This window comes from Coregonus clupeaformis, chromosome 8 (genome assembly GCF_020615455.1).
Source record: "Coregonus clupeaformis isolate EN_2021a chromosome 8, ASM2061545v1, whole genome shotgun sequence".
NCBI lineage: Eukaryota > Metazoa > Chordata > Actinopteri > Salmoniformes > Salmonidae > Coregonus > Coregonus clupeaformis.
This window is the reverse complement of record NC_059199.1, coordinates 44,370,725-44,386,447: the sequence shown is the minus strand read 5'-3', so window position 1 is coordinate 44,386,447 and position 15,723 is coordinate 44,370,725. Positions and strand designations below refer to the sequence as shown.

Here is a 15,723-nt window from a genome sequence, read left to right as displayed (position 1 = left end):
TGTGCAGTAGGCTATACAGACTAGAGGTTAGTGTACAGTAGTCTATAGAGTTTAGTTTACATTAGGCTATAGAGACTAGAATTTAGTGTACACTAGGCTGTAGACTATAGTTTAGTGTACACTAGGCTATAGACACTAGAGTTTAGTGTACACTAGGCTATAGAGAGTTTAGTGTGCAGTAGGCTAGAGACTAGAGATTAGTGTACAGTAGTCTATAGAGTTTAGTGTACACTAGGCTATAGAGACTAGAGTTTAGTGTACACTAGGCTATAGAGACTAGAGTTTAGTGTACACTAGGCTATAGAGACTAGAGTTTAGTGTACACTAGGCTATAGAGACTAGAGTTTAGTGTACACTAGGCTATAGAGACTAGAGTTTAGTGTACACTAGGCTATAGAGACTAGAGTTTAGTGTACAGTAGGCTACAGCCATCTGGAGAAGGATTTTCATTCATCCATTATCCTGTGTTAATTTGTGTGGTGGAATGAATTCTGGTGCTATGCAGTTGGGCTAAAACCACCACTATAGTATTAGAGAGCAATGTATAGCCTAGCCCTAGCATAGTGATCCAACATAATTATCATCAGCTTCTTCTTCTCTACTAGTATACCACTTAGAATGTATTTGGCATGCATTCTCAAAGTGGTTATGCAGGTATGGACATTGGAATGTAGCCAATGCAATGTCTTCATCTGTAACAGCTAAGGAGAAGAAAAACCCCCCTGACATTGACAGCGAGCTAGAGTAATCTACAAGGATGTTAATAAGGTACAACCATGGAACAGGGCTGCGCTTTTGCTGTGACATCCCCATCTCAGAGACCAATCAAACAAGTTGCTCTGACGACAGTAACTGTAACTCAGAAAATAGGTGTCAGTACATTCCTACACACTACTCTGCTGTGTGGTTGTATCTGTGTCACTGAATGGTTTACTGAATGGTACACTGATTGGATTGGTATACTGCAGATGAACAGCTGGCCAACCTGAAACATGAGGGGCAATATGTGAGAGTTTACTTGCTGTTTACATTTTACATGTTTAGATTTTTAGATTTTTTTTTTGTCATTTAGCAGACGCTCTTATCCAGAGCGACTTACTATTTTATTTTATTTTCCCCCATACTGGCCCCCCGTGGGAATCGAACCCACAACCCTGGCGTTGCAAACGCCATGCTCTACCAACTGAGCTACATCCCTGCTGGCCATTCCCTCCCCTACCCTGGACGACGCTGGGCCAATTGTGCACCGCCCCATGGGTCTCCCGGTCGTGGCCGGCTACGACAGAGCCTGGATTCGAACCAGGATCTCTAGTGGCACAGCTTATTTCCACAATGGTAAACAACTTTTTTGTGATATCCCTGTCACGTTTTTTTAAATGTATGTACTGTGTGTATGTGTTTTTTCAGCACTGAAACCCCCCCCAAAGTTTTGTCACGCATATAGTATGTGGCCCTTCAATTGGTTTCAAAAACTCAATGTGGCCCTTGAGCCAAAAGGTTTGCCCACCCCTGCTATAGAGACTATAGAGTTTAGTGTACAGTAGGCTATAAAGCATGGGGGGGGGCAAAGTACGGCCCTTATCCGCCTTCCACTTCAATCCGGCCCGCGAGACATAGTACTTTGTGTATTTTACCATAATGTTATCTGTGTCACTGAATGGTGTAGGTTAAAGTTGCCCCCCCGCCGCTGATCTTGGGTCAGTTTTGCATTTACCTCCACTAATGGTTACGGTTACAATTGGGGGAGGGGATGCTGATCCTAGATCTGTACCAAGGGGAAACTCCCCCCTCCCCCCCGGAGTGTCACTGAATGGTACACCAGAGAGGAACAGCTGGCCAGCTTCAACTACGAGTGCCAACAGGCCTATGTGAGCGTTTACTCAGTGTAAACATTCAGCACTGAAAAACCTCCCTCAACGACACAAACAACTCTTCAGTGATTACACTAGACCTAAACACTATAGTAAGACCGACCGGCTGGCCGTATCAAACTGTATCAGGAGGTTGATAAGTGTTATATAAAATGTATTTCACAGAACTCCATCACACTGATTGTAATCCAATCTTTCTTTTTAATAGACTTGATGCATTTTTCCTGCTGTTGACCCAAACTGTAAAATGATAACTGATGTCTTCTTGTATGTTGACAGGTTTAGTTTAAAAGACTTTGAGGGAAACTTTTGGAAAGTTATTGTTTTCCCTGATGTTTAGGTTGTGGTTGTGGTCTGAGTGCAGGGAGTGAGCAGAAGATCCATCTTCAGCATTACTACCTTTTGTTCCAACAGACTACAAATCATCTGCTAGTTCATGGAACTTGACATGCTTCAATTATAGACAATACAGAATATCTTATCACTGTAATGCAAATATGCTGAGAATGTTAAAACTGCAGAGAACCTAGAGCCTCTTCAGTTCAGAGGAGACCAGGCTTAATGTGACTGTAATAACTCGCTTATAGCTGGGACTGAGAAGGATTTAAAAGCATTGGAGCTTTAAAATGAATACCAGTATCCATGTAAAATCAGAGAATACAAACCACTCTTGCTAAATCAATGTTGTTATACAAACTATTTGTTACAAAATAACATTAGTAAAATGTATTTGCATAGACATGGGTTAGGTTAGCCTAGTTCAGCTGTCAAGACAGACGTTCTAAAGTTAACTAACTAGCTAAATTAAGTACCTATCAGATCTGAGAGATGGAGTCTCTTTGATTAGATCGCTAACTAGCTAACGTTAGCTTGTTAGATACTTAACTATCTTATTACTCACTGGGAGCTGGATGCCCAGTCAGTAATCTTCGGGAACAAGAGATTTAAACATCAACTAACGTTAGCCACGTTTAGCAAAACGTCCTATAGCAAAAGATAAATCTATCTGCTACAATAGCTTGCTGACTGACCTGCTTGATAGTTAGCTCTGGTCCAGAGCTATTTGGTGCTAGCTAAATTACCTTGCTAGCTAGATTACACCTGATTAGCCAAGTGTCCAAATTAATATAATCCTTACCTTAACATTCCACTACATTCCGTGTTCTTAGAAGCTGCTCAGCGTTTTCTCTTTGACTCAACCTCTGGCTTGCATCTGTCTTCTCGCTCAAGCTCTGACTGCAGCTGTCAGTCAGCACAAGGCACAACCACATCCTCTCCACGTTGATGATTGTCTCTAGCGCTGGCTAGCTGGGGCTGTCACTTTCTGTTCAGGAATTTAAGTAGCCAGCTCTTGTTTTCACTCGATTTCAATTGAATTCTTGAAGCTGTGTAATCAATTACATACCAGACTAAATGTATGTGTACTGGAAAATATGTTTTACATTAAATGTATGTGTACTGGAAAATATGTTTTACATTAAAACCGCTTGTTATTACAGAAATGCAAGTTTGCTGACTAAGCAAGTGTAGTTGGTTGGTCACTAGGAAGTCTGAAAAAAAGAAGATAAAAAAAGAACACGTGACCAAAGCATTGCGGGGGAAATTATATTTCACAATTTTATACAACGTGGTGTTCACTTGTAACACTTTTTCTGTCACAAATAATACAATAATAACAATGTAGCTAATTGATCTATATTGTGTGTGTGTGTTTGCACGTATGCGTGTGTGTGTGTTTGTTTGTTTGGCCTTATGTGACACTTTACAGGTTAATCCATACCTCTTTAATAATATATACAGTACCAGTCAAAAGTTTGGACACACCTACTCATTCAAGGGTTTTTCTTTATTTTTACTATTTCCTACATTGTAGAGTAACAGTGAAGACATCAAAACTATGAAATAACACATATGGAATCATGTAGTAACCAAAAAAGTGTTAAACAAATCAAAACATATTGTAACGACCCGGTATTGTGTTCTGTGTTCGTGGGTGTGTTATCGTTCTCATGGGTGCTAGCAGGGGTTAAATATGCCAGGACAGATGGAAAGGTTGGGGGGGTATGATGGGTAATCCCGCGGGGTTTTGGAATGCTTAAATAGGGGTTACGGTCTCATCTCTCTCTCTTCTGTTTTGGGTCCCTTGACTTGACATGTTATATTTGTGTATGTTTGAGGTTTAGCGGTGTGGGCTGTGGCCTGAACAATAGCCCATTCAGGAATAAACCTGTGTTCTGCCTGTACACCTGGTGCCCGTCTCTCTTTTACTTTATGACCCAGCTGGGTCATTACATTGGTGTCAGAAGTGCTTTCGAACGACGGGATAGATCGAGATTAGGCGAGTTAGCTGTTTCAGTATAGGCCGTGGTTAGCTTTAGCGTGACTCGCATCTACGGTCATGATGATCGGGGCGAGGCGGAAAGTTAAGGAAGAGTCGGACAAAGTGTCCGTTGTGGGCTCGGGTGTACCCGGTCGGGAGGGTCAGGCGATGACGGCTGTAGAAGAGCTGGAGAGCCACATGGCGGAAGTTAAATTGTCAGTCAGCAAGATGGCAGAACGGGCGGGTTTTCCTTCAAACCGCTCGACCAGAACAGACGTCACGGCGACGGAGATATCGACGTCACCGCGTGCGGAAATGGCTGGGCCTCCTTATGTAAACAGAGATGGCAGCGCCCTATTGCCATTAGCCACGGTAGCGGCTAAACTTCCAAAGTTCAATGGACAAGGTAAATGGGAAGTTTTTTTCAGTCAATTCGAGTTGTTGTCTAGAGCCGGGAGGTGGTCTGACGAGACGAAAGGGTTACAGCTTGCCCTGAGCCTGGCAGAGGAGGCGTCGGAATGCCTGCTAACGCTAGCCCCGGACGAGAGGGGCGACTACGGTGCGCTAGTGGAGGCATTGGGGGCCGTTTCGGCAGCGATGCACAGCCCAACATGCTGCGGATTGAACTGAGTAACAAAAAGAGACTTCAGGGGGAATCATTAAAGGCGTTGGCAAGTGATATTCTGAGCCTGACCAGGCGGGCTTATGCAACTATGCCGATTGGGGTGCAAGACGAGCTGGCACGGGACAGTTTTATTAGAGCGCTCTCCCCCACCGAACTGGGTAAGCATGTTCAGATGTCGGACCCAGCATCTCTGCGGGCTGCAGTGGAGATAGCCAGGAAGAGGGAGCTGATCTGGGGTGAGGGATTGAGAGTGGAGGTTGCCAGTCAACCAGAGGTGAGAGCAGCGGCGGCCGGGGTGCCGGGGGTCACCAAACCAGAGTGGGTCGACGAGTTGGGCGGGTTAGTCAAGACCGCTTCGCTTGTCATTGAGAGGGGCTCCAGACAACATCGCAGTGTCAGCTCAACTCCCATTGTCTGCTGGGGTTGTGGCCAGCCTGGCCACATTCAGCGGGAGTGTGGCAGATTCTCCCGTCACCAGGGAAACGACAGCGGGTTCTCGCGCAGGGGGAAGCGCGGGCCCACCCCTCCGCCCCCGAACCCACAGTAAGCAGAAGAGGTACCCAGCAGCGCAGGCAAGAGGGTGGGGACCTGCTTCCCCAGGGTGTAGCTGCCACCGTGTTTCCTAGTCCGGTAGTTGTGGTGGGACGTACCACCATTGGGGACTTCTGCAATGTCATCGTCAAGGTAGAGGGGTGGAATGTTTGGCCCTGGTCGACACGGGCTCTACAGTAACCCTGGTGAGACCAGACATACTACCTGTTGGGGTGCGGGTGGAGCCGACCCTTGTCCAGCTACGGACTGTCACGGGGGAGCTAGCCCCCATGTTAGGGAAGTGTCGGTTGTCTGTGACTGTGGGGGGGAGAACTGTGGGGTGTCCGGTAGCAGCGGTACAGGACCCCTGTATACTGGGAATGGACTTTTTGAAAAACTGTGGGGCTCAGTTGGACTTAGCTTCGGGCACTTTGAGGCTGTCGGGGGGGCCCACAGTGGGAATGTCGCCTTCGGGAGGGCCAGCAGGGGGCAGGGCTGTCCCTCCATCTTCCTCCAAGCTTGCCGAAACTCCACTGGTCGTCCCGGCTGCTCCCTTGGTCATTGTGCCATCCCAGCAGCTGTCTCCGGCGGCAACGACATTCACTCCCCATAATGGTGCAAGCACAGGCATCCCAGTAGCCCAAAACACACTGGCTCCTTCACCCCATCAGCCCGACGAGGGGAAGGAGGAAGTTATCGACGCCGTTGAGGCTGTGTGGCTGAAAAACTGTCAAGGTCTGGATGAGAGACAACAGAGACAGTTAAAGCAGCTGCTGTTTGACTTTAAAGATAGCTTCGGCTTGGGGGAAGATGAGGTAGGGCAAACGCACCTGGTTCAGCACGACATCGACACTGGGGACAACCAACCCATTAAAATTCGGCCCCGTCGCATTCCCCTTGCCAAGAGGGAAGCAGCAGCCACAGCTATTGCTGACATGTTGCGGGCTGATTTCATTGAGCCATCAGATAGCCCATGGTCCGCGCCGGTCGTCATGGTGCCTAAGAAAGGGGGTAAACTTAGGTTTTGTGCGGACTACAGGGGCCTAAATTCTGTCACCACTAAAGACTCTTACCCCATACCGAGGATCGATGAGTCGCTAGACCACGTCAGAGGGTCCTCGTGGTTCTCTTCCCTTGATCTGCGCAGTGGCTACTGGCAGGTGCCCCTCTCACCTGGGGCACGTGAAAAAACGGCCTTCTCCACGGATAGGGGCCATTGGCAGTTCCAGGTGCTGTGCTTCGGGCTTTGTAATGCTCCTGCCACCTTTGAGAGGCTCATGGACAGAGTGCTGGCGGGGGTTCCGAGAGACGAGTGTGTCGTGTACCTAGACGACATATTGGTGCACGGCACATCGTTTGAGGGGGCACTGGGGGCACTTAGGTGAGTGCTGGAGAGGATCTCGGGGGCGGGGCTAAAATTACACCCAGAAAAGTGCCATTTCATGCAAAGGGAGGTGGCGTTCCTGGGTCATCAGCTGGGTGGTGAGGGTATCAGCACGATGCCAGACAAAGTGGAGGCTGTGAGGGGGTGGCCAATTCCAAGGGGGAAAAAAGAGGTTAAGAGCTTCCTGTAGGTTTGTGAAAGGGTTTGCGGGGATAGCAGCTCATTTGAACCACCTTCTCAAGAAGGACACTGTTTTTCAGTGGACCGAAGAGCACCAGCGGGTGTTTGAGGCCCTCAAACGTGCCCTGGTGGAGGCCCATGTCCTGTCCTCACCAGACCCGAACCGTCCGTTTATCCTGGACACCGACGCAAGCAATGAGGGCTTGGGGGTTGTGCTGGCTCAGCGTGGTTCTGACGGGGAGCACGTAGTAGCTTATTACAGCAGAACTTTTGATAAGGCTGAAAAACGCTACTGAGTGACAAGGAGGGAGCTTTTGGCTGTCGTGGCAGCAGTTCGCCATTTCAAGTACTACCTGGGGGGCCTGCCGTTTGTGGTGCGGACGGATCACTCCGCCCTGCAGTGGCTTCTCTCCTTCAAGGAGCCAGAGGGTCAGATCGCCCGCTGGTTGGAGGAGCTGCAACCCTACGACTTCCAGGTGGAGCACAGGGCCGGCCTTCGCCACAGCAATGCAGACACCTTGTCCCGCCGCCCGTGTGCTGAGGACGGCTGTGGGTACTGCGCCAAACAGGTGGAGCGAGAGAGGGAACTGTGCATGAAGGAGGGAGTCACCGCCACGGTGAATCAGCTGAGGGTGACAGAGTGCCGGGAGCTTGAGGCTGTGGACGTCGGGGAGTGGAGGCGTCGTCAGGAGGAGGACGCAGAGCTGCGTCCTGTGCTGGGGTGGGTGGAAGAGAGAAGACGACCGCCGTGGGGGGAAGTAGCCCCTCTATCACCAGTCACCAAAGGACTCTGGGCTAAATTCTCAGTCCTTAGAGTGGCTGAGGGAGTGCTCCAGAGGGGGTGGAAAAAAAATAAAAAAAATAATAATAATATGCCATTTAGCAGACGCTTTTATCCAAAGCGACTTACAGTCATGCGTGCATACATTTTTTTTGTGTATGGGTGGTCCCGGGGATCGAACCCACTACCTTGGCGTTACAAGCGCCGTGCTCTACCAGCTGAGCTACAGAGGACCACAAAAAGCCAGCTACTGGAGAAATGACGTGGCAGGTAGTGGTTCCCAAAAGGCTGCAAGGGAGCGTGTTACAGCAGCTTCACGGGGGAGTAGGCGCCGGGCATTTTGGGGTCTCCAAAACGTTAAAGCGCGTACGTAAAGGCTTCTATTGGGCCAGGCACAGGAGGGATGTGGAGGACTTTTGCAGGCAGTGCGACGAGTGTGCTGCTAAGAAAGGACCTCCAGGTCAGTCACACGCCCTCCTACAACAATTCCCAGTAGGGGAGCCCATGGAGAGACTGGGGGTAGACATAGTTGGACCGTTTCCAACCACAGACAGCGGTAACAGGTGGATTCTAACTGCTATGGACTACTTCACCAAGTGGCCAGAGGCTTACGCTCTCCCAGACCAGGAGGCAGAAACAGTAGCTGATGCGTTGGTAGGGGGAATAATCAGTCGGTTTGGGGTGCCACAGTCTATACACAGCGACCAGGGGAGAAACTTTGAGTCACGGGTGTTCTCAGAGTTGTGTAGACGGTTAGGCGCGGAGGAGACGCGCACTACTCCGCTTCACCCCCAGAGTGATGGGCTGGTGGAAAGATTCAACAGAACATTAGCACAACAGCTGGCTATCGTTACCTCAAAACACCAGAAAGATTGGGACACCCACTTACCGTTTATTCTTATGGCATGTAGGTCGGCTGTTCAAGAATCGACTGCGTGCTCCCCAACGCTACTAATGTTAGGTCGTGAGTTGCGCACCCCAGCCGAACTGACGTTTGGCCACCCTCCTGATAACGACGACGGGGTTTTGCCTGGCCCGAACTATGTTCGTCGTCTGCAGAACCGGTTAGAAGCGGCTCACACCTTCGCAAGAGAGCAACTCGAGAACGCAGGAATGCGCCAAAAGCGCCACTATGACTCACGCGCTAGGGGGAGGCACTTTGGAGCGGGAGAACGAGTGTGGCTTCACAACCCCACGCGCAAGAAGGGGCGGTGCCCAAAGCTGGACAGTGCCTGGGTGGGGCTGTGCCTGGTGATAGAGAGAGTGGGGGAGGTGACGTACCGGGTGGAGGTTCACCCACGGAGCAGGAAGGTGGTGGTCCACCGGGACCGATTGGCGCCCTACAGAGGGAGGAAAACGGTAGGGAATGGAAGTGAGGACTCTGATGTGAGCACACAGGGACAGTCTAGCGAGGAGACTCTAGCGCAACCTGAGCCTGGAACGGGGGCTGCCTCGTCGGAGGGCGCTGGAAATGACATTGGGGCAGATGAGTGTTCTGGGGGTCCACCAGTGAGAGTCAAGGGGAGGCACAAGAGACTGATGCGACCTCCGGGTCGTTTTAAGGATTTTGTTTTGTAACCCTAGGGGCTAGGGTTTAGAAAGGGGGGGGCTATGTAACGACCCGGTATTGTGTTCTGTGTTCGTGGGTGTGCTATCGTTCTCATGGGTGCTAGCAGGGGTTAAATATGCCAGGACAGATGGAAAGGTTGGGGGGGGTATGATGGGTAATCCCGCGGGGTTTTGGAATGCTTAAATAGGGGTTACGGTCTCATCTCTCTCTCTTCTGTTTTGGGACCCTTGACTTGACATGTTATATTTGTGTATGTCCGAGGTTTAGCGGCGTGGGCTGTGGCCTGAACAATAGCCCATTCAGGAATAAACCTGTGTTCTGCCTGTACACCTGGTGCCCGTCTCTCTTTTACTTTATGACCCAGCTGGGTCATTACAATATTTTATATTTCTTCAATGTAGCCACCTTTTGCCTTGATGAAAGCTTTGTACACTCTTGGCATTCTCTCAACCTTGTTAAAAGTTAATTTGTGGAATTTCTTTCCTTCTTAATGCGTTTGAGCCAATCAGTTGTATTGTGACAAGGTGGGGGGGGTATACAGAAGAGAACCCTATTTGGTAAATAGGGGACTGCGTGAATCAGGCCTTCATGGTCGAATTGCTGCAAATAAACCACTACTAAAGGACACCAATAAGAAGAAGAGACTTGCTTGGGCCAAGAAACACAGGCAATGGACATTAGACCGGTGGAAATCTGTCCTTTGGTCTGATGAGTCCAAATTTGAGATTTTTGGTTCCAACCGCCGTGTCTTTGTGAAACGCAAAGTAGGTGAATGGATGCTCTCCGCATGTGTGGTTGCCACCGTGAAGCATGGAGGAGGAGGTGTGATGGTGGGGGTGCTTTGCTGGTGACACTGTGTGTGATTTATTTAGAATTCAAGGCACACTTAACCAGCATGGCTACCACAGCATTCTGCAGCGATATGCCATCCCATCTGGTTTGGGCTTAGTGGGACTATCACTTGTTTTTCAATAGGACAATGACCCAAAACACACCTCCAGGCTGTGTAAGGGCTATTTGACCAAGAAGGAGAGTGATGGAGTGCTGCATCAGATGACCTGGCCTCCACCCTCACCCGCCCTCAACCCAATTGAGATGGTTTGGGATGAGTTGGACCACAGAGTGAAGGAAAAGAAGCCAGCAAGTGCTCAGCATATGTGGGAACTCCTTCAATACTGTTGGAAAAGCATTCCTCATGAAGCTGGTTGAGAGAATGCCAAGAGTGTGCAAAGCTGTCATCAAGGCAAAGGGTGGCTATTTTAAGAATCTCAAATATAAAATATATTTTGATTTGTTTAACACTTTTTTGGTTACTATATGATTCCATGTGTTATTTCATAGTTTTGATGTCTTCAGTATTATTCTACAATGTAAAAAATTGTAAAAAATAAAGAAAAACCCTTAAATGAGTAGGTGTGTCCAAACTTTTGACTGGTAGTATATACAGTGGCGAGAACAAGTATTTGATACACTGCCGATTTTGCAGGTTTTCCTACTTACAAAGCATGTAGAGGTCTGTAATTTTTTATCATAGATACACTTCAACTGTGAGAGACGGAATCAAAAATCCAGAAAATCACATTGTATGGTAATTAATTTGCATTTTACTCCTCCTCCAGTTCTTCACCATGGGGGTTGGGTTCCGGCGCCCCCTCGGACTCCGACTCCGGACCTGTAGATACGGGTTTGTCAACCGCTTGCTTCCGGGTCATCCTCGCTCTCGTCTCCTGCCGGCTCGTACCTTTTTCCTAAGCTCATGCCTCCACATTGCCGGGAACAGCGGACAATCTTGTCCCACGAGGAGGGGTACCAGCAACTCGGGTACGGCACCCACCATCATCTGGCAGCTCCCTTGTGACGTCACGATGTTGGCCTGTACGGTCGGATACCGCTTGGTGTCACAGTGAACACAGGAAACGGACATCTCCCCACCACGTTCGGTCCCCTGGGCTAGCAGGCTCATGGCTATGAGCGTAACCACACTCCTGGAGTCCAATAGAGCTTCGGTGTCGTGTCCGTCGACTTTGCGGTGCGCCCAACAGGAGGTGACGTAGTTCACTGCGTGGCCCACCTCGCCTCCGGGGCTCACTGATGGCATCGACTCCTCTCGAGCCGGGCAATTCAATGCAAGGTGCCCCCGGGCACCACACTCAAAACACCTATTTTGGTCTCCATCTACCTGGGGTCGTCGGCGGCGGGTCGGCTCTCCCCCGGCCGTCTCTCCACGGGTCTGCGGACCTTTGGCCCCGGTGACTGTCGGTTCGGGGTATACGGCATTGGGGTTGTCCTTCCGTCCCCTCGGACGGGTCCCCGACTCGGCCTGGCTCCCCTTCAGCAGGGCCTCTGTGTTATGATGCATCTCCACTGCCCCCAGGAGGTCCTCCAAGGTCTGAGGTGCACATAGACTCGCTGCCCGTAAGAAGCAATCCATGACCACTTTGTCTATGATGGAGAGGGTGGATACGTCGGTTAGGAACCATGCCCTGGTGATGCGCAGTAGGTCGCTCATCTGGGCTCGGGGGGAGGTGTCGGCCACGAACCTCCAGTCGTGGACCAGTTGGGCCCGATGGGCCAGGCTGTACCCGTAGCGGCTGAGTATCTCCCGTTTGAAACCATCGTTGTTAGCCGCCTGTTCATTGTTAAGGTCACTTTTGGGCGTTCCCGGACAGGAACGGGGCCAGCAAACTTGCCCACTTTGGCCTTGGCCATCCTTCCCATAGCGCTGTCCGTTCAAACATGCAGAGGTATGTTTCGATGTTGTCGTCCTCCGTTAGCTTGATTAAAAACTGGTTTGGATGCGATTCAGTAGGCGCTCCTTCTTGTGGCTTCCTGATTTCCTCAACGAGGCGGACATTTTGTAGCCGCTGTTCCTCCAGCATTCGTTCCTGCACCGCCTGTTGTGTTTGTTGGGCCCAGACGAACTGAGCTATCAACTCGTCCATGCTGATGCTGCGTAAACGTCAACCCTGATCTAACCATGCTATCAGAATGCCCGCATTCTCCACCACTTGTGGCAGACCAGGGGGTTTGGTCAAAACGTTTACACAGATCAGACATGGACCGAATTGTATTAGCTCAGTTTCAAGGGTGTTTATTTAAATAATAAACAAAGAGAAAAGAATAGATATCCTCCAGGATACTGTCTTCTGGGCTCCGGGGTCTTGCTGTATCCTGTGGAGAACAAAACCGAGCTCCCTCCATTATCTCTGGTACTGAGCACGACTATACGGGAGTAACCTCTCTTCCCCAGTCCCCACCCCTGTGTGCTGACCTTCTGACAGCTTTATGGGACTCGTCCAGCTGGTGAGCCAACCACAATCAGCCCCAATTAGTCCTGGCCGTAGAGCCCGTTGAGACCTGGCACATACAGCAGAGGGAGCCATCGCTGCGTGATGTAGACTCCGTCTGTCACCAGACCTCGATGACTCTACCCCTGGTGGCTAACCTGCGGTACGCCACAATATATATAATATATATATATATATATATATATATATATATATCCATGGATGAGACTCAAATAGGTGTGGTTTACAGGTTAGAGCATGCATTTATCAATGAGATTTTCATGGGTCACAGTCTGAACTCTTAATATGTCTGTCTGTAAGTTTGCATGCTTCTGAATACTAAAATCATATTTGACAACTTCTTAAAATTGACAAATAAAAAAGAATGATGTTGAATACTTGTGGGAATAAACCAAAGGTCCATATCTGCATAAATGTAAAAGGATGTGAAACACCCCCTTAAATGTGCTTGGGAAAGGAGGAGTTAACTGCACCAAACCTTGGGACCATAACTGTTTGGCCTTTGAGTTTTTTGTGGTCAGTGTTTCACAAGTGTTGGTTAAAGGAATCCCCCAAGGAACTTGTTATTTGAAAAGCCTTTCTTTCACATCCTACAGAACATTGTTGTACCCAGCCTTTATTGCCTGGTAAATATCCATCTATTGTCTACATCCCGGTGTTTCAAAGCCTGAAGTAGCCTAGATACACTGGACTTCAACCCCACCGACTTTATTGCAAAGGGCAGCCCAGGTGTGGCATATATCAACAGTTTACCAAAGGCTAGGCCTACTCTGTGTAACTGATTACATAGGCATTGCAATGTCAACAAATGTATGGCATGAGAACAAGTGAAAAAGTCATTCATTTTCTCATTTTGACAGGTTTCTTTAACCAGAGAGCTGTCAGTCAGTTCAAGTTCAAGTTTATTTGCCAAATAAAAACATTGGAAATCTGACTTACAGTAAAAGGAGAGGAACTACATGAATGTGACTTGAGAACACTTGTGGCCACGTGTCAGTTCAGTGCTACAGCTATTGTGGACGACTGAGACTGGATCACTGAAACTCTAAGCACTGAAAATATGGAACAAATTAAATTCCAATAGATTAAATTCACAGCCAGCTGTCAGGAAAAGTGTTCTGTGTGAAACATTTATTTGCCTTCTCATTTCACAGTGTCAAGACAACTTTGCTTATGTCTGATCAATACCAACACATGGTTTATGGTTTCATAACTTTAAACAGGGTTTAGGTTTCAATCTGATATCCCAGGCTGTGGAATGAGTTATGGGCTGAAGTTAGCCTATTAGTTCAATGCACTGATAAGAAAATAAATGCAATACTGGAATGCACAGGAGGTTGGTGGTACCTTAATTGGGGAGGACAGGCTTGTGGTAATGGCTGGAGCAGAATCAGTGGAATGGCATCTAACACATCAAACACATGGTTTCCAGGTGTTTGATGCCATTCCATGTGCTCCGTTCCAGCCATTATTATGAGCCGTCCTCCCCTCAGCAGCCTCCACTGCTGGAATGTTGTCAATATTTGATTCAAATGCTGAAGATATTCAATGAAGCCAGCTATGATTTTTGTAAATAACTCAAGTTCACAATCATTCTCACAAGACTGTGAATCGTGTGTCACAGTGTAATAACATAATTTTAATAGGGAAAGAGTATAGGCCACACCTGTTATCTTTTATGGCATATTAACAAATGACAGCTACAAATTACCCCATAAATGATTTATTAACTGTTTAACATCTGGGCCTGTCGGGAAAATGCTATGCATAGTTGCACACAACTCCCTTCCCTCTCAGCATTTTTGGCTTTATATATAATCCCCATAGGGATTGCTTTGGTGTCTTTTCCTCTAGGGGTCCTGTTCATATCGGACCAGGCCTGGCTGGGCAGCAGTGTGCCAGGCTGCCAACCACCATTGTACTGGCCGATTGTTCGGAAGACACCTGTGACTATTGGTAGCCTGCCAGGGAACTTTTCTTTTATCTTCCATCTCTTTCTCCTCCCCTCTCTTTCTCCTGTTGAAACCAATCGACACTTCTTTCTCTCCCAGGAGCCCCCAGCCGGAACCAGAGGGGTCCCGTTTCCCTGATATCTTCTGAGATCTCAAGCAACTAAACAGGAGGGAATCTTGTATAGAGTCTTACGTTTCAACCTTTCCTGAATCCAAATGCTTAATTAGTTGCAGCCTCTGAATTGTACAAGTTCGCTTACCCATGTGTCCCTAAATAAATAAAAAATGTCATTCGATTCATTGATTAGAATTAAACATTCTACTAAACATACAATGTGTTGACAACTATGGTATCAATGTGAGATCACATGACATGACAGTGGTAGGCCTATATACAAAGACTAGCAAATTGTGCTTGTTCTATGGAAAGTATTAAAGGACCAATGAAGTAGATTCAGATCAATAATAATAATCTGTATAATATATTCCAATAATAAATTGTTTCTTAAACAACATTAAACTTGTAAACTGTGTTTAAACAGGCCAGAAGTGCTTTTTTTCTGATTGGCCTGATTAAGCCCATTAGAACACTGTCTGACTCTAGCATCTTATTGCTATCTGGAGGGTCGTTTCAGGTCAAACACAGTTCAAGTTGAACAGGTCTCTCATCTTGGGACCTTATTAACCATACAGTTATGTTGAATTGGATATGGATTTCGAGTGCTGAAATCAAGTAGTCATTAGAGAAGTCGGGGGCCAGTACAAAAAAATATGTATTCACTAACTGTAAATCGCTCTGGATAAGAGCGTCTGCTAAATGACTAAAATGTAAATGTAAATGTAGAAGTCGAAAATGATGCTCAATGGGAAAACAATTACAAAGTGTGCATCGCCATCTAGTGGCTTTGTTAAATAGTACATCACATTACAGCTATTCCAGTGGCACAATAATCATATCTGCAAGGACAGGTCACACAGTAGTAAACTCATCTGAAATGTTGATCGACTGCCTTCTTCTTACTCTTACACCACCTTCATGCACCTCAGCAGTACATTCCACAGAGGAACTATACCGGAGCAAGCCAACGACATCTCATCGAATCCCATCCATAAACATGTGAACTTTTTCCACCATATCTGCAATCTGTAGAGCACTGTTCAGGGATATGCCATTTATGCAAAGGAGAGAGAACTGATCAGA

The 15,723-nt window shown here is 47.8% G+C and overlaps 1 protein-coding gene across 1 annotated transcript in view; it reads right to left on the bottom strand.

The window, feature by feature from the left end:
- The window catches only part of LOC121571810 (polypeptide N-acetylgalactosaminyltransferase 4), a 33,641-nt gene extending 30,293 nt beyond the window's left edge, over positions 1–3,348 (bottom strand). The window contains exon 1 of the mRNA XM_041883504.2: positions 3,010–3,348. The gene's annotated coding sequence lies outside the window, so the exon portion shown is untranslated. The remainder of the gene's footprint in view (positions 1–3,009) is intronic.
- Positions 3,349–15,723: the final 12,375 nt, after the last annotated feature.